Here is a 20,194-nt window from a genome sequence, read left to right as displayed (position 1 = left end):
ACGTTATAAAAGCTACTAAACAAGGGTATGTGAATATGTGAGTTATACATAAAGGTCTATATTATGAATATAGCAAAAAAAAAAATCATTGTTCAGAAAACCTGAATTATTGTTTTGGAAAATAAAATCTCATGACAGGGACTGAAATATGGCATGTTGGTTTTTTTGTTCCTCTCTACAAATGTATAAGTACATTTTCTTCATGGAAGTGTACTATATTTATGCACTGAAAACAGAGAACACAGGAACAGAGAAACTTTTATTCCTCTGCACATGTGAGTATGAAAAATGAATAAAGACATTAGCTTTTCTAAGCTGAAAATATTACCCTTACATTTATACAGCTGCCTTGTCTAATATATAAAATTGTTTTAATGTAGCTGTTAGCTGAAGTCAGTGGTATTTTGATGCATTCAGGAAGTTAAACATACATTTCCTTAAATTTCTCTGTTTATTCAACAGTATAGCTATCTTCTCAAGTTCTTTTTAAAGCCTTGGATCCTTTCGTTTTTTTCCTTCTCTCTTTTTTACTAAGTTATCTCAAATGCTGTGCATTGTAAAGTGTGCAAAACAAGGAAGACCCCACCTGACTTGTACACTGGAGCTGGTATGGTAGGAGCTAAGACATTCGAAAGACAGTTCTTTGACTGGACACGGTGCAGCTGCCTTTTGTTGTTATGGTGGTCTCTAAGAGTTACTGGGAGAAAGAAGAACTATGACATGAGCACTCTGCAGTGAAGTCCACACCAAGGCTAGTTGTCTACGCACACGCAAAACAACTCCAGGCTAGGCTGACGTGCTTCTCTTTCGTCTATACTGTTTTATACAAGTGTGTTCCAGGATGCATATTGCTCTGCTTTGTTATGTAGGACAAACGTTGCCTAACCTGGCAGAACCCCGGGTCAAGTTTGCTATGTCAGCTGGCTTTCAATTTGAATGCTTGAATTAATAGCTCTTTAAATATTGACTGAGGGAGTAGCGCAAGAAGAAATATTTAACTCCGTGGAACAGCACATGATTGTCAAATGGACACTACCTGCTCAGTTCATCTGTATGTAGAAAAAGCTCATATAATGTGGTTAGCAGTGACAAAATATGCTTTCAAATGCAAACTCAAAATCAGTTCAGTACAATGAAATAAAACAAATTATAGTGAAACAATTACTAACCATCTTGAGAAACTAACCCTCTGAAATGTGCAGATAAACCTACAACACACAGATAAAGAATGTTTGAATCTTGACACAAATTAGACCAGTGCCTCACATGTGTAATGTTTATTACATAACATGTATTTCTTCCCTGAAAAGTCTGTAAGCCAGACATGCATAGCAAGACACATAAAAAAAGAAAAGGTGAGGACAGAAAATACTAAACCAGGAAATTATCTGTGATAATTCACATACATTTGTGGTGTTATGTTGCTGTGGTGCAATTAATTCCTTAAATACCTCAAAGTTTCAGGAGTTCTGTGGCATGCTATGGTTGTCAGCTCCCAGGGAAATCCTTGGTCTCTGGAAAGTGGGAGGTGGATAGCTGGGGCAAGATGGATAGCATAGTCACCAAAAGAGCCTGGATTTAATTTGCGACTTATTCCCAACAACCTTCCATTTGAATGAAGAGAACATTTTTAATAGATGTGCAAGGACATACTAATTTATTTTTGTGAGCCATCTGTATGGACAGAGCTACACTGTCAGTCAAAATGTTCTTAAAATTGATTATTATACCAATATGTTCACAGAATCACAGAATTTCTAAGTTGGAAGAGACCTCAAGATCATCGAGTCCAACCTCTAACCTAATGCTAACAGTCCCCACTAAACCATATCCCTAAGCTCTACATCTAAACGTCTTTTAAAGACTTCCAGGGATGGTGACTCCACCACCTCCCTGGGCAGCCCATTCCAATGTCTAACAACCCTTTCAGTAAAGAAGTTCTTCCTAACGTCTAACCTAAAACTCCCCTGGCGCAACTTTAGCCCATTCCCCCTCGTCCTGTCACCAGGCACGTGGGAGAACAGGCCAACCCCCACCTCACTAAAGCCTCCTTTAAGGTATCTGTAGAGAGCGATAAGGTTGCCCCTGAGCCTCCTCTTCTCCAGGCTGAACAAGCCCAGCTCCTTCAGCCGCTCCTCGTAGGACTTGTTCTCCAGGCCCCTCACCAGCTTTGTCGCCCTTCTCTGGACCCACTCAAGCACCTCGATGTCCTTCTTGTAGCCAGGGGCCCAAAACTGAACACAGTACTCGAGGTGCGGCCTCACCAGAGCCGAGTACAGGGGGACGATCACCTCCCTAGCCCTGCTGGTCACGCTGTTTCTGATACAAGCCAGGATGCCGTTGGCCTTCTTGGCCACCTGAGCACACTGCTGGCTCATATTCAGCCGACTGTCCACCATCACTCCCAGGTCCGTCTCTGCCTGGCAGCTCTCCAACCACTCATCTCCCAGCCTGTAGCTCTGCTTGGAGTTATTGCGCCCCAGGTGCAGGACCCGGCACTTGGCCTTGTTGAACTTCATGCAGTTGACCTCAGCCCATCGGTGCAGCCTATCCAGATCCTCCTGCAGAGCCTTCCTACCCTCGAGCAGATCGACACACGCACCTAACTTAGTGTCATCTGCAAACTTACTGAAGGTGCACTCAATGCCCTTGTCCAGATCATTGATGAAGATGTTAAAGAGGACTGGCCCCAGCACCGAGCCCTGGGGGACGCCACTAGTGACTGGCCTCCAACTGGACTTGGCTCCATTTACCACGACTCTTTGGGCCTGGCTATCCAGCCAGTTTCTAACCCAACGAAGCGTGTGCCAGTCCAAGCCAAGAGCAGCCAGTTTCTTGAGGAGAATGCTGTGGGAGACGGTGTCAAAAGCCTTGCTGAAGTCAAGGTAGACCACATCCACAGCCTTTTCCTCATCCACCCAGCGCGTCACTTTGTCATAGAAGGAGATCAGGTTCGTCAAGCAGGATCTGCCTTCCATAAACCCATGCTGACTGGGCCTGATCGCCTGCTTGCCCTTCAAGTGCCGCATGATGACTCCCAAGAGGATCTGCTCCATGAGCTTCCCTGGTATTGAGGTCAAACTGACAGGCCTGTAGTTCCCCGGGTCAGCCCTCCGGCCCTTCTTGTAGATGGGCGTCACATTTGCTAGTCGCCAGTCAGCTGGAACCTCCCCCGATAGCCAGGACTGTTGATAAATGATGGATAGTGGCTTGGCCAGCTCCTCTGCCAGTTCTCTCAGTACCCTTGGGTGGATCCCATCCAACCCCATCGACTTGTGCACATCCAAGTGCCGTAGGAGGTCACCAACCAGTTCTTCATGGATGGTGAGGGCCACATCCTGCTCCCCATCCCCTTCCACCAGCTCAGGGTACTGGGTATCCAGAGAACAACCGGTATTGCCGCTAAAGACCGAGGCAAAGAAGGCATTGAGCACCTCCGCCTTTTCCTCATCTCTTGTAACTAAGTTTCCCCCCGCATCCAGTAAAGGATGGAGATTCTCCTTAGTCCTCCTTTTTGTGTTGATGTATTTATAAAAGCGTTTTTTGTTATCTTTAATGGCAGTAGCCAGATTGAGCTCCAGATGAGCTTTGGCCTTCCTAATTTTGTCCCTGCACAGCCTCGCTACATCCTTATAGTCCTCCCTAGTGGCCTGCCCACTTTTCCAAAGATTATAAACCCTCTTTTTTCTCCTAAGCTCAAGCCACAATTCTCTGTTGAGCCAGGCTGGTCTTCTTCCCCGCTGGCTCATCTTTGGGCGCATGGAAACAGACCGCTCCTGTGCCATTAGGATTTGTCTCTTGAAGAGCGCCCAGCCTTTCTGGACCCCTCTGCCCTTCAGAACCGCCTCTCAAGGGATTCCACCAACTAGTGTCCTGAGCAGCCCAAAGTCAGCCCTCCGAAAGTCCAATACAGTGGTTTTACTGGTTCCCTTCCTGGCCCCGCCAAGAATAGTGAACTCCACCATTTCGTGGTCACTCTGCCCAAGACAGCTCCTGACAATCACATCCTCCACCAGTCCTTCTCTGTTTGTGAAGAGAAGGTCTAGTGGGGCACCACCCCTGGTAGGTTCACTAATCAGCTGCGTCAGGAAGCTATCTTCCACTTTCTCCAGAAACCTCCTAGACTGCTTTCTCTGGGCTGTGTTGTGCTTCCAGGATATGTCAGGGAACTTGAGGTCCCCCACGAGTACAAGCACTGAAGATTTCGCAACTTCTGTCAGCTGCCTGTAGAACTCCTCATCCGTCTCCTCATCCTGGTTCGGCGGTCTATAGCAGACCCCGACCAGGACACTAGCCTTGTTGTGCCTGCCGATCCTAACCCAAAGGGACTCAACCTTGTCATTCCCAGCCTCGAGTTCTACAACATCGAAAGACTCTCTTATATAGAGAGCCACACCGCCACCCCTTCTGTGCTGCCTGTCCCTTCTGAAGAGCTTATAGCCAGGCATTGCAGCACTCCAGTCATGAGACTGGTCCCACCACGTTTCCGTGATGGCAACCAAGTCGTAGCCTGCCTGCTGCACGATGGCTTCCAGCTCCTCCTGTTTGTTACCTATGCTGCGTGCATTGGTGTGGATGCACTTCAGCTGGGCCTTTACCTTATCCTCCGGCCTTGCCATTGCCCCCCCTGGCACAGCCCCAACAATCCTTGCTTCAGCCCCATCCCCCTTCTTACCTCGTTTAAAGCCCTATCAATGAGCCCCGCCAGCTCCTGGCCAAGGATCCTTTTTCCCCTAAAGGATAGGGACCCATCTACGGCCATCAGACCAGGTGCTGAGTAAACTGCCCCATGGTCGAAAAACCCAAGATTTCTGCGTTGGCACCAGCCCCGGAGCCACGTGTTTAACAGGTGGGCTTTCCTTGTCCTCTCCGTACCCCTCCCTGTCAACGTAGGGATGGACGAAAACACCACCTGCACTCCTGCTCCATCCACTAACCGTCCCAGCCCCTTAAAGTCTCTTTTGATTGCCTTCAGGCTTCTGTCTTCAATGTTGTCATTGCCCGCCTGGACTATCAGAAGAGCATAATAATCAGAGGGGCGTACCAGGTTGGGGAGCTTCCTGGCAACGTCCCTGACCCTGGCCCCAGGGAGGCAGCAGACTTCCCTACGGGTAGGGTCAGGCCGACAAATAGGGCCCTCTGTTCCCCTAAGGATAGAGTCTCCCACAACAATCACCCTTCTTTCTTTCTTGATGGAGACAGTCCTGAGGCGTGGAGTCGACCTCCTCGCCCTAGGCATCCTCCTGGGAACACTTTCTACCTCTTCCTCAGTTGCTGGTCTATCAAGCTCCAGGGCCTTAAACCTGTTTCGTAAGGGCACCCGGGAAGGTGGGGCCAGAAGGGGAGGGCATCGCCTGCCATGTCGAGCAGGGACCTGTCTCCATTCCTCCTCAACTCAAGCTCCAGCTCAAGTGAAGGACAAAATTGAAATGTCCAAGTTTGAGAGTGCTATATGATCAAGGCTATAAGATCAACACCCGTCTATCCTGGGGTGCAGCCATGATGGTGACAGCAGTGTCTCCCCTCTGCAGGCTCATCCTCGTTTCATCCTTCAAGTTCTCCCACCTCCAGACCATCTCCATCCCCAGTGGCTGTATTTAGAGGGATGCCTGGGGGCTGCCGTGCCACCATGCCAGCTGCTGCTTATGAGAAGCTTCCTGCCCCAGGAGCACACTGGGATTTCCTGGGCTGCCTTTACCAGAAGGGAAACAACTGGGGAGGGCTTCTCCGAACACCATGTCTGCTGCAAGCCTTCAATGAACTGGGGATGGGTTTCGGAGAGCTGAGGAGCACGTGGGGCCACAAAGAAGAGGTGCCAGGCCCTGGTGTCTGCAGTGTGGTGGAGAGAGAGGAAACTGCATGGGGCAAAGTATTGGCTGAGCTGACAGGGCACAGGCTGGTAGATTTTCCCCCAGAAGTTCAAAAAGAAACTTGTTATTGCAAAGCTGAGTCAGGAGGAGAGCTGACAGCCAGGAAGAGAAAGAAGCCCTGCAGGGAAACCCCCAACCATTTGAACTGCAAAAGCTTCACCCATCTGGAGAAGCCAAACTACAGCACAGAGAAATGGAGAGTGGAAATCATTAGCGAGGCATGGAGGAGATGTGGAAAATCCCCTTTAGCCAAGTATAACACAGCTCGGTGTCCCAGGACAGGGAAAGCCTCCCCCACCAATAAAGGGCACCATGAAAAGCAAAGGGACAGAAGGACTAAGTTTAAACATATTTGATTGTTAGGATAGGTTGACCCTAAATGAAATCATCCTCAGAAGAGGTCTCACGAGAGGAATGTTTCAATACTTATATGCATATATATATATAAGAAAAATTGTCAGAGCAGATTTCCTAGCTCTGCAGCCATAGGCAGTGGGAACTGAACAAGGGAATCCCAGCCCTCAGAGGCGCCTGTGCTTTTGGTGGGTATGCTGGTATTGCCAGCTGCAACCAACACACCCAGCAGCCCTAAGGCAAAGCTGGAGGCATAGGGGAACACAATAATGACTAGACTTCAAACTGTAGCCAATGTAGGACTTTGGCTACCCTGTAAATATTAATTTACTTTATAACAGAGTGAAAAGCTTGCATAAAAGCATACTGCATTATATTACTTTCCTAGCATGGTGACACTAACATTGATTAAAATTATCAAAACATTCGTCTGAATGGGCCCACATCAAAAATGTGAACCCAGCCTTATTTTTCCTTAAGGAGACACATTTCCCCACAGGAAAGGATTTTTTTTTTTACTTATTTTTTTCCTAAAACCTCATAACAAAAGAGTTTCAAGCCTTGTACCTCTTTTAGTTAGCAAATACTTAATAAGCTATTTCAGATATTTTGAACAAATGTTTTCAAATGTAAGCTTAAAACTGATGTAACTGTCTTAATAAAATCTATGTAAGTATTTATAGTAGATTTCTTTTTATTCTGAAGAAATGGAAAAGGCACCTATAAATAAAATAAATAAATAAATAAATAAATAAAGAGAGAGGGGGCATGTTTGACTCACACAAAAGAGCAGTCTACAGTTTCTGTTCTGACTGCTGGCCCAAAACTTTGTATTTCTGATGATAATCTGACAGGAGCATTATCATTTGCAGACAATGATGCAGTGGGGTGCCTATCAAAGACTTTATCAGAGGAATTCTCTGAGAAACCAATAAACAATAATTGCAACAGGTTTTTCTTTTTTCTTTTTTTTTTTTTTTTTTTTCATGTTGATACAAAGTGAGAACTTCGGCTTGAGCAGACATGCTCATACTGAACTCTCTTCCCAAGACAGTTTCATCTACTGAATGCATCAATTCTAACTTAGAATTACAGTGGACAGAATAATTTATTATAATTAACTTTTATTTCCAAGGCTGTAGTTACACAGTTTCTGATTTAAAGCAGAATGATAATGCTGCCTTAGAAATCTTGGCACCACCCTTATTTGAAATTTTCCAAACTGATCATCTACAACAATTAAGACTGTGTGGAGGAAGCCTGATGACAGCATAAGTCAATGGTGCTCTGATGATGACAGAGCTGGAAGACCACCTTGGCAAGTCAGAACTGTTATCATACAGAAAGAATTTGCAGAATCTGAGAATAAAAAGTTATAAAACCAGGATGAAATGCAATGTTTGGAAATAGAAGTCATACAGGGAGAGGGAATTAATAAGATCATTTCCCTGCATGATTTTTTTTTTTTTTTTTTTCTGGAAGTGATTCAGGAGTAAAATGTGGATACACCTTAACCCATCAGAGAACAGCTGTGAGTCACAGGTGCAACCCAGTCTTGGCCAACCTGAAGGTGGCACCTGGATGTGTTAGACATAGAGGTTCCGCATCAGTTTACAAATTGTTGTCTGGAGTACAGTACATGTCTGAGTCATCCACATTCAGTGAGCATGAGCACTGAACGAAATGGGATAATGAGGAAACAGGAAGTCTCTGCTATTAACTGACAGTAGAAAAAATTGGCTTTCTAAGTCAGTGAGAGGAAAGCTGGAGGTGGTTACTTATGTCTTCTGAAAACATATCAAAGGAAATAAACTTAAAATGGAAAGTATGTTACTAGCCACCAGACCTGTCAATTTCTGGAGCAACCTAGCAGCTCGAACAGGGCTCATAACTCTCTGATCCCAAAGATTTCTGTGTTCTTCTTTATGCAGTAGCAATAGTCATTCTTCTGCCACAGTCCACAGAGATATTTTTTTTAATTATTTTTTCTTTGACAGAAACAATGCTGGTGTTCAGTGGTGGGGAGGCACAGACATACCAGCTATGTACTAGATTCCTTGGGGAGGTTCTGGTGGACTGTTAGAAGTGTTTGGTGATGGATCGTTGAGTAGTGGTCACTGCCTGTATAGCTATTCTGTTTCCATTGGTGAATAAGAGGATGCTGGGTGGATGGATCTAATCCATAGCCTGTACTGGGTTACTGTGTTTTCAGAGTACCATGCACATTTCCTCTCCTCATCCTTTGCTGTGTTATCTGGCATTCATATGTGAGGAATCATTTGTATTAATGGATCAGAAACTTAAGGAGGAAACACATAAGAAGGAATTAATATCTAAGACAATGCACAATTTATTAGCCAACGTCTGTTGTAGTTAGTCACTTGTAACATCTTTAAAAACAGCTTCTGATCTAACACCTCAGAGCATGTGCATGTCTCGTCTGTTACAGCCGTCCCATTCCAGTTCACCTCTTCTGCCTCATCCCCTATGCCTTGTCTCTGATCAGCATTAACACTTTTCCAGCTGCTTGCAAGACTCAGGCCCCTCTTCCAGGGAAGCAGAGAAGGCAGAAGAGCATTTTTTCCTGTAGAGGGAAGTGTGGCTGGGCCTGCTGAACACTGAGATATTCAGGAGAGTGCCTCAGCAGCAGGGCTTGGGACAGGGACTTGGGAAGACTCAGAACAGAGGCACACAGTACATTCTGCACACCTGTGAGACTTACTGTCTTGCATACTGCTTTTATTTTATCGGGAAAAAACTTTTTACCAGAACTGCTTCCTTCTTTGAGAGGCCACACTCTGAAACTGTCCCTACGCTGAATAGAAGCCACCTTGGGCAGACAGGTTACCTTCTCCTTTGCCACATATTTGAAGTTCAAAACATGAGGGAGGGATTTTGCAAGTTCACAGTCAGGACACAGACAAAATGTTAGTCATTTTTTGGAAAGAGCAATGAAGCACATCTTCATCCCTGGGATATCACTGAGCCAGTAGAGCTGTCAGCTAGCTAACACAGGGCAAATTAACAAGTGTTATAGTCCTACAAGGTGGCATCCTGCACTGATCCTGTCTCCATAATAGTTTTTCACATGACAAATCACACACTTGAGGTTGTCACAAAAAGATCAGTTGGAAAATTAATACAAAAATCAAGTAGCAGGCAGCAGTTTTGTCCCTGAAAAGTGGAAGAGTAAGAAATAGTTATAATTAGGGGTTATACATTTATACAGAAGGCAGGAAACTCCTAACAGCCTTTGAGTGCTGGCAGGTAAGTATTTAAACTGAGAGGTAAGTACTGCTGAGAGGTAAGTATTTATAACTCCAGAGAGAAATTACATCCTGTTCTTCCTTTCTTGCCATGAAAAAACTGAACCACAACAAACTCATATCTCACCAGATATACCAAAATGTTGCTGAAGAGGTCTGTGAGGTAGTGATTAGTAACAATAATTCTCTAAGTTTCCTTATCTTTTGGGCACCCACCCTTGGAATTTTTGACTAGAAAAGAGCTGATGAATTGGTAAGAGTTTTAAAGAAAGTACTAAACAGATGTTCTCATACAGCCCCATGAGGAATTCTGTTACAGATTTCTCTAAAATACTTCCTATAAGCTTCTTGGAAAAACTACTTTTTTTTTTTTTTTTTTTTTTTTTTTTTTGTCTACTTCAGTACAACTACTGAAATATATTTCATTCAAATATACTCAAAAAAAAAAAAAGTCATTTTATTAACACAGAAATATTTGGAGCCTGAAGTAACATTAATGATCAGTGAAGTGTTTTTCTAATCCCTGGGTGTACTCCCCACTGGAGAAAGAGAAGAAGAAAAAAAAAAAAAAGAAGAAAAAAAAAGTATGAGATGCTTTACTTAAACCTAGAACAAAAGCTAATGTTAAAATCTCAAAAGTCGTTCTAAATTGCCCTTCACAGAGAAGCTTCAGCAATTTCTCCAGTTCCTGTCACCACAGCGTTCACAAAAACCGCACCACAGGGGTTTAGTTCAGCAAACAGATAAAAGAAGCTGAACTAGGTCACATGTAGCAGCTCACCACATTACCAGTGTCTCTTTATATTTAATCACTCAAGTCCCATATCTGACTTTTTGCAACTACAGGAGTTTATTTACATAAAGCCAGCAAACAGTATCTCCATCAGTGGTACACATGGGGATGTGCCACTCATAAATGAGTATGAGATGGAGAAATTGACATGTTTGTTGAGAATAAGCATCACATAAATTAAAGATACTCTCAGGGGAACAAAATATAAGCCATGGTGATTGAACTGAGCAGCCTTTGCTCCTGTTGTTTAGGAGTCTCTGGGGAAGAGCCAAGTAAAGTATAATTAATATGCCTGGGAACCCATAAATCAGCCAGAGAGGCACAATAGGAAGTGGGATTTCAGCGTCATTTACATGTAGGTTTATCTGAGTTGATACCTAATAAATACTTCAGGGATCACTTATCTATTGAAAATTATTTTCCTTCTGGAGTAATTTTTTTTTTTAGAGACAAGTTGTGTTATGAAAGAAGCAGAAAGGTTGGTGGTTTTGTTTTTGTTTTTATTTTCTAAAAGCAGTGATGCCAAAAATATGCTATCACAGAAATCTTTTTAAACTGATAGCCAGATAAGTTTATTCACTAAACACTAAATGTGCTTGAAATTGAGATTTCCATTTTACTGAAGACATCCAAACAGTGCTTATTGTATCTATTAGTACTAAGATCATTGGGAGTTATTAATTAGCATAGCACACCACTCTCTCTGTATATATTATAAGGAGTAGTGCACAGCACAGAGATTTACAAGACAATAAAATTTCCATGAACACTAAATCCACAGCTGAACTGGACCCTAGGAAACTAAAATGATATATAGTATATAATATTATAAAAATTACTGTTTGAAAATCTATCTGCTTCATTTCAACCTTGATGTTCAGGTATTTGTCTTTAAAGCATAACATTTAAATACCAGACTAGTAATTAATATCATGATACTAACATTTTACTAAAGACACTAGCTGCATAAGAAGCAAGTAATAGGGTGTCTTTCATTCACTGAAAGTAATCTGATCAATCACAAGATTTGTCAAGCAGAAGACTTGTTTTTACAATCCAAGCTAGGATCAAGTTCAAAACCAAAATCCATTCAAGTTGAATGACAAGCATTGATGGTGGGAGAGGGAAGAAACATAGGAATAAAAGACAGCTGAGAGTGTACTCCGCTTTTAGGGTACAGGAATTGTTCAAAATATTCCTTTGAAGTTTGAGATCATGTGTTCGTTTGCAGAAAAGGCCTCATCACCATAACTGAAACATAAAAGAATTTTTTCATTCAGTGTTACTTGTCCCATGTTTAATTAAACTTCATTCAGCTGTGCTATGGTATAACTCCCTTGCTTCTCAGCTCTGAGAGTAGTATCACAAAAATGTTATTTTATCAGCACCAAGCAGAAGATAACAGCATAAAAATTTTGGAATTAAGGAATTAGTGAATCTAATTTGTCATATTTAAACTCGGAAGCACTAGGACTGATCCTGCTGGAACAGCAGAATCACTGTCCCCTACTAGGACAATATATAATGCTTGGTTTAGTGTCAGAGACATGAGTTAAGGAAGGTGGTAGTAGACTGAAAACCTCTATGGGACTCAAATTATATTGCTTGGTTAGAATGTCAGACTGAAGCCATAGAAACATTCCAGGGACTGGGAGCACAGACTGAGATTGTGAGCAAGCATGCTACCAAGAACTACACAAAGCTCCCAAAAGAGTATGTAGAATCAAATTTGCTAATTTCCTATATGTTAGCAATTTCTAATTTTGCAACAGTAGCAGAGCTGATGATTCTGCAGGAGTTCCTAGGGAATTTGGAGACCAATTGTTGGAAGTAATAAAAATTCTTTAAGGACTGGAGATGGGAAACTTACGGTCAGTGCAGGTTCAGGGGCTTTGAGAAGAGAGAAGTTACAAATAGATTAAGGAATTGGAAAGGACCAGTGGGATATGAAGGAACTGGGAGTATGTTTCTCATTGTGCACTTTTTCCACCAGCTTCCTTCTTCAGTCTCACCTGCCCCACCACTACCTCCACCCTCCCAGCCCTGGCTGCTCCCCACAGGCCACTACAAATATTTCTGATGCCAGCCCTGCTCCCACCATCTGAGACACATGCCATTCTCTCTGCAGGAGTTCCCATTCAGCCCCTGTGGGCCACTGCCACATAAATGAGTCAGGAGGATGACATGAGATGCTAAATGTGGTGTCCTCAAACATTGCCAGACAGGCACTCCTTATGAAGGCACTTAATCCCTTTTCTTTCATGGGTGTGAGCTAGAAACGTGATGCCTCAGGCAGTGTTTTTGTTGATTCTTGGCAGGTATATATCTTTTTCATGTGATAGTGATGGTGGAAACCACAAAAAAGAAACTGTCCTGTTTCTCCATACTTGCTCACTCTCACACATGGAGCAAAAGGGTAGCCCTAGTTTGTCCAACCATTGACACTTGCATCTGCACAATTTCTTCTGTGTCTCAAAATGTGATGGGGAAGACAAAATTTACCTAGGCACCTTCCAGAGCACCTTCCAGAGCTCAGACATGCTGAGGTCAAAGAACAGAAAGAAGAGTCTGGGTATGCATTGTATGCATTGCACTTGTATGCATTTTTAGCCATGGCCTCAGCAATACAGAGAGCACAGAAATGGCAGTGAAAAACAAGAGATCTTCCTCAAAAATATGTGAGAGGAAGCAGTAGGGGACTAGAGGACTCCCCACCCAGTTCAGCGCAAACCTTCAGAAAGAACCAGCTGGAGCAGCCTTTCATCATTCATAGACCAGTATGGAAAGATAAAGAGACCCTCATTTTCCTCATGCATCTCAGTATGTTTAGGAATCACTGTCCTCTAGGAATAATCTTTAGGAACAGGTGAAGGGGGACCCCCAAGACCTCAGAATACCTTTATTATTTGTGTAATAGCTTGCAATCCTTGTGTACTGGGCCTTTGGTAATACCAATCTGATTAAAAGAGATGTTGGCCACAAAACAAAGAGACTGAAGAAGTCAAAACTCTTCATAGGAGAGGTTTTTGACAGTTTTTACTTTAGAGAGTGGTAGTTTTAGAGCATGTCTGGAGGCGCACCTGTAGAGCTCCCCGAACAGTGACACACATAGAAAATAATGGGACACTTCAAGATTAGATAGAGCAACACATCTCAAAAAAAGTCAAGATTTTCTCATAACCATTGTCTCCTGTGATAATTTTAATAAAGTCTGTATTTTGAAACAAATAAACAAACAAAAATCACATGGTTTCTATTACTTTCTCAACAGCAGAGGTGTCAATTCTGCCCTGCATTATGTGAGTGCATATTTCATTGCATGAGGCTGCTAGGCATTCATTTTCAGCAATTTTTTTTATTTATTTTATTCTTTTTTCTTATCACCTAAACCAGCAGTACTGGGACAGAAGTGAGGGGTCTAGAACCCAGCAAGATCATTCATCAGGCAGCAGCACTCTGTGTGCCAGCACTGGGTCTAGACTCAGACTGATGTCAGAGTTTAGGCTACTATCAGGATGTTTCTCAGATGACACAGATGAATTCTCAATCCCTTTTGTGATAATTTGGCATGGTTCTTTGAAGAAGAATGGAATTATTAGCCCTGGAAATCAGACAATTTTTGACTTCAGAACATACATTATGATCTCATGCTTCATTCTTTTGACATAAAAGGAGATTTTAAAGATGAGAAACTCTGTGCACCAGGTGCCCCAGGCTGGCAGCCATAATAACAAAGAGCCAACTTTAAAAGCATTTCCCAAATGAACCGAAAGAGGAAGTACCACATTTGTTGTTACCTTCAGACTTGGTTCCTACTATTTATGCATTTCTGCTTTGGAGATTTCCTCCTGAAGGGAGAAATCTTCTCTTAAGTCACCACAGTTTGTGTCTCTTGTAAAAGGCTAGGGAGCACTATTAGAAAATTAGGGGGAAATATTTTATATCTTCAACTTTCTTTTCTAACCTAAACAATTGGACTTATCTTGCATGCAAGAATTAGCTGTATATATTAAATAAATAAATAAATAAATAAAATAGAAATAATTCAGAAAATGATGTTCAAAAGCAAAGGAAATAGTAGAAAAATATCTAGAAAAATAAACAACACTTTCACTGATTACCGATGGCAAATGACCAATTAACATTTGTGGTGTTAGTGCATAAAGAGGTGACACAGTAGCAAAGGCAGAATAAATAATCAGCATAACATTACAGAAGAATGATACCCACCTTTTTTTTTTTTCAAGCAGCTTGCCAAGGGGAGTTTTACATTTACTCTTCTGAAAGACGTGCACAACGAGAATTTTTTCCTTATGTCTGTTATTTCCATTCCTAAAAAGTCTGAAATTATATATATTTTTTTTCATCATAAGCTAAAACCTGTGGCTGCATGTTTCAGCTGAGGTGGAAATGCAGCATCCTTCATGCTACAGAGCATGATGCAGTTGTAAGATGCAAGTAGGGTCCTGCATAGTATGTTTATGACATATGTGGCCTGAAATGAATGTCTATTCCAGAAGAACATGCTATGTCCTACTTACTTTTACAAAATAAACGTTAAGAAGGGTTCTGCAGTTATCAAAATTTCATTTGTATCCTGCAGGCTCTTGCACCTATTTTTCTATCTAGATTCACAGAATCCTATTTCACTTCAAATCATGATGTATTGTTCAAATAAAGGGTACCATATGTTCTTTCACTTGACCTTAATAGTAGAACAGAGAATAGATACTTCATTAAAAATTTGCTTCTCATGAAATTGACCTCATAAATCAATTATTTGTAGTCATAGGTAAATATACACCACAGTCTCCTTGCAATCTAACTTTCAGATACTTCTCAGTACCATGTTACTATGTTTGCCTTTTGCTCAAACACACTAAAAGAAAGTGAGGTGATAATTTTTATTAAAAGTTGATGATAGTATGTTGTCTTTACATTCTGATGCAACACACGTGTTCTACACTAGCATGTGGTTTAGAGACAAAAGATATATATTTCTTATAAGATACATTTTCTTATTCCTGACCCTTTAGAGAATGGAAAACTGTAGTTCTCTCAGTAAAGAGCAGCTACCTCAGTACTCATGAAGAATTTTTAAAAGCAGTTGTTCAAGACAGATGGGAGTGGTCCTTTCATTTATTTCACTCAATTTTAATTTAATTTAATTTAATTTAATTTAATTTAATTTAATTTTATTTTATTTTATTTTATTTTATTTTATTTTATTTTATTTTATTTTATTCTGATAATACTACATTTTTCCTAAAATTACTGCACATACTCATTTCATGATCAGCTGTGCTTTCTGCAGGTTTTTGTCTCACTGAGCGCAGAGTGAAACTAGCACTTGTTAGAATAGCACATATATAATGGATAATGTTTTCGGTGGTATTTAACAGCTAAATATCCTCAGAAATTCAGAGATTCTACAAAAGAGAAAGAGAGGGAGAAAGAGGAAGAGAGATTACATGATTCTAAGCTTTTAACTAACAGTCCACTACTTTGAGTACTTGCCAAACTCTCTTATGAGCAGCCTAGCCATCGGGCTAAATTATCATGCTTCTAGTTTGCAGGCCCAGTAAATCTTGTTTTCTTACTGCAGGAGGACATTATTTCAGCTGGAAGGATCTCTCCAAGCAAAATGACCCAATGATAATGATAAATGATAATGTGAACACTAACCTGACTGGAGAAAGAAGATCAGAGTGGTTTGAAATGTCTTGGTTGGAAAGAGGCAATGAGATCAAGTTTCCAATTTTTAAACTAAATGTTTGCACCATAAAGCTATTACACAAATATTGAGAAGTACCTTTATTTTGCAAAGATACAGTGTTATCTGCTTAGCTGATTAAAATCACTGGTAGATGTGATTCACCATAGAAGGAGTTTCAGGTCTGTTGATACCAATATGACAAAGATGAACCAGCTTTGAGGATCTTTGAGCTATATTTTCTTTGCCAGCTTTAATTAAGCCCTAATGAGCTTTCTGGACTTTGAGAACCCCTTTCTGAAGTATCCAGCTTTACCTGTGGGTGATCTCAGTCAGAACAAAGCTCCTTTCTCATCTTCTCTTTCCATACCAGCAGCAGCCTTGTAGAGTGCTCTGATTATTAAGTAAGGAAGAAAGGCAAAGGGTCTGTTAATTTAAGGGTGCAAGTGTGCCACAGTGGGTGAGACCAGAAGCGATCACAGGAGTACCTAGTCTTTAGCAGTGGTTAGAAAAAGATGTTTACTGGGGAAGAAGGAGCAGGCAAAGTGTGTATGGGATTCTCCCTGCATAAAATACCAGCTCTCAACACTGTGTGGCTTGTTCATTTATTGAAACAGAACTGTTTTCTATGTATTTATTAACCTTCAGAGGATTCCCCTTCCATGAGCCTGTTCAGCACTCCTTCAGTAAGGATGTTATATAGCATAAAACAAAGTGTTATGCAGCAAATGGAGTGCACTTATTTATTGTTTCAAAGAGACCTGCTCTTCAAGTCTGGAGTCACAGTGTGCTCATTTCAAGGCACAGCCGTCCCATCTTTGAAATCAGGGCCAAACAGTATCTGTGAAATCACAACCAAGCATCCCATACATTCATTATATTTTTCACATAAAATGTTTAATCCATGGAAGTCTGACACAGGCATGATAAAACTGAAGTGTGTAAGTGCTGGAGGCTACAAAATCCTAAAATGAGAACAGTCCTGTTGCTCTCCATCAGAAATCTGTTTACTCGTACAGCCATTTCTTGCCTTTGGTCATGTTCAAGTATTTGCTCCCTTCAGTCTACAGTAGTCTGGGGTACTAGCTACAGATAAAACATATAAGACCTAGACCAAAGCTATTTGTGATTGGCTTGACATTTTGATCTATATTCCCTGATTAAAGACATTATCTTTGATCTTCTCTAGGATTATTTTTTTTAACTTTTTTTCTTCCATATTAGAACTAGTAAAACTAAGGTGAAGGTTTCCATCATTTCAGAGATAATTATGCACATACTATTTCATTAACATGAATTGCAAAAATAAATACAGCTCTTAAGCCAGAATTCACTTTAGTGAAGTCACTCTGGTGTATAATGGGGACACAAAATTCTACAATTTAAACACAAGATGTAGCCTCTGACAGAATTATTGCAGACAGAATGTTAAAAAGGGTATTTGTTTCAGAGAGATATTACTATCTTTGACTTTCTTCTGGAACAAACCTTCATGCTGAAGACCCAAGACATTACCCCTGTTTGTAAAATATCACTCAGGGTGTTGTAGTAAAGAAGAATGAAGTGTTCTCTTAAAAATTAGCTGACTTGCTCTGCAAAAGTAAATATTAAAACCTCTAAATCAAATCATAGTAATTTCTGTGTATTGGAGTTTTTTGTTGTTGTTGTTGTATTTTGTTTTCTATCAAAATTATACTTTGGAATTCTGCAGTCTGTTAAATGATGCTTTATTAACAAACCAGCAGCATAACACAATAGCATCATTCATATATGTCTGGTATGCCTAGCTTAAGTCTCATAGGCAATTGCCTTATTAAATTACCTGGTGCTCTCTGGTATTTTGCTTAGCTTTACCACAGTAGAGAAGCAGTGCAGCTGTTCCTTAAGTCTCAAAATTTGTCTCTCTTTTTTTTTTTTTTTTTTTAATTTTGCTGACTACAAGCTGTGAGTGATACAAAACAGTTCTAATATTCAGACCAAGATCTTAAGAAACAAATGCCTTAAAATTAATCCTATCTTTTTATCTACATGCTGGTCTCACTTTTCCAATGTCTAAAAGCAAAGGCTTTTGTTATTTTTTTATTTTATTTTATTTTTTTCTTACAGCACAAAATTAAACCTATGAACCTTATGGCTACAGTGAAAATACATTGTTTTATTCCTCAAATCAATGAAAATTACAAATATTTTTTTCCTAAAAAGTAAATATATTTAAAGAACTATTATACAAAAAATAGCATCTAAACCTTAAAAGCAGAGTTTGCACTACCTAATAAGGACTAGAAGATACGTCCTGGTGTATTTGGATTATTATACATGTCAGCTTTAAACAGAAGCCATGAAGTTTTCCAACAATATCCCTGAGTCCTCTTCCAGAGGCCAATGTGTATAGGCAAAGAAATGAGCAGCTATGACATAAGCAAGGTTATAGATGAACATAACTTGAATTATGGCAGAAAACTTTCCTGGTGGCAGACTTAGTGCATGCAATGAGATCTCACATTCACTCTTGCAATTCACCACTCAGTTAGTTGTCCCCTATATGCATGCATTTTGGGGGTGCTTGGTGATGCTTTTTGTACTTGCTCAGCTGCACTAAACAGGACTGGAAGGATTTTGTGACCCAATTACAATCCCTCTTCTAGCACAATAATCATTCTCACAAGCAGAAGGAGAACAATTCTGGCACATTTTTCACAAAAACTGTTGTTATTTTTTTTTCCACTCTGGAGTGTCAAGGCTCAAGTCTCTTTTCCATTTTGTTCCATGCTAGCAGGCACAAATTGCTTTGCAAGTTTACCCAGATTCTTTGTTGATCAGATGGTCAAGGCTTTCCTTGTTATCATCTGAAGACCTTTTTCTGTTACTCATTTTGTTCCTACGCTACATGGCTCATACACTGCAGGATTTGCAGGCTGTATTTACTACAGCATGTGTTTTGGCACCCTTAGATGTTGTTGGAGCTCCTGAAACAATCACTATTGTTGGCAGCCAGACACGCGTGCAAACAACCCCCCCTATTCCCTGATGCAGTGGCCAAAATGAACAAAGCCCTGCTCTAGACCCAAAGAACCACTTGGAGAGCAGTTGTCCTGTGCAGGGCTCTCCTGGCTGCCCACAAAAAGGCACCTCTTGGCCTGGCATTTGCCCCCTGCATGGAGAAGCACAACATGTTTGGGTGTTATCCAAATATGTGGAAAGTGAGTTAATGCAGCTATTATCCAAACAGATGGGCATAACTCTGAGCTGATCAGAGGCTGCACTAGGACATACTTGCTGACAGCAGTACGCCCAACTGGGACAGTCAAAAGGGTCTGTCAGTTCTGAGCTTTCATGCTTCTAGCTAAGGACATGCCCTGCTGCTAATCTTGCTTTTTCCAAAATAGAGCACACTTAGGACATTCAAATGCCTTTCCCATGGCTTCACAAAAGCATTCTCTGTCTCAGACTGAAAACATCAGGCACAGCAGCACAGGTTGATGTGTAAGCACAGCCCCAACCCTTTCTCCCCTCAGTGCTCAGCAGGATGGATGGCTGGGGCAGGCCTTGCTGAGAGCCAGTCCTAGTAGGGCAGCAGCAATAGGGCAGCATGTTTCTCATCTGCATCTGGGTGCCAAGGACATCTGCACCTCTGCTACAAGGAGGCATGGGGCCCAATCTTCCCCACTTCTCTGGGGGATTTTGCCTGTTACCCTTATTTTTATGCATTACTGGGTTTTACCTTTGATCTTTTCCTGGCAGCAAGCACCCTTAGTGATGATTCGCTAGTGAAAATCTCTGGCTGCTCTCTGAGGTAAATGTCACTCTTGTTCATACTGCACGATAAAAAGCACTGACTCAGTCACAGGGGTCCCAGCTTACCCACAGGCACCCGTGATGAGATCCCAAATGAAAAATCTAGGAGCCTGACATTTTCCAGTTGTTTGCAGCTGCTTGTTCCTGAATGTCTGTTTTGCATGAAATGAAAGTCACCTCCTTTTTAACTATGTCTTTCTTTGCTTTAAGAAAAATTATTTGCAGTACATTATAGCAGAAAATTAAGAGCATGTTCTTGGAAATATCTCATAGTAACACCAGTTTGTTGTGTATTTTTATTTTATTTTATATTTTTATTTTTGCAGAAAGCCCTAGGCAGATAACATTCAGCACAATTAAATGTGCAGCTCATAAGTTTGGTGGATTAAATCAATCTGAAACA

The sequence above is a fragment of the Anas acuta genome, chromosome Z, assembly GCF_963932015.1.
Source record: "Anas acuta chromosome Z, bAnaAcu1.1, whole genome shotgun sequence".
Classification (NCBI taxonomy): domain Eukaryota; kingdom Metazoa; phylum Chordata; class Aves; order Anseriformes; family Anatidae; genus Anas; species Anas acuta.
This window is presented reverse-complemented; position numbering follows the sequence as displayed.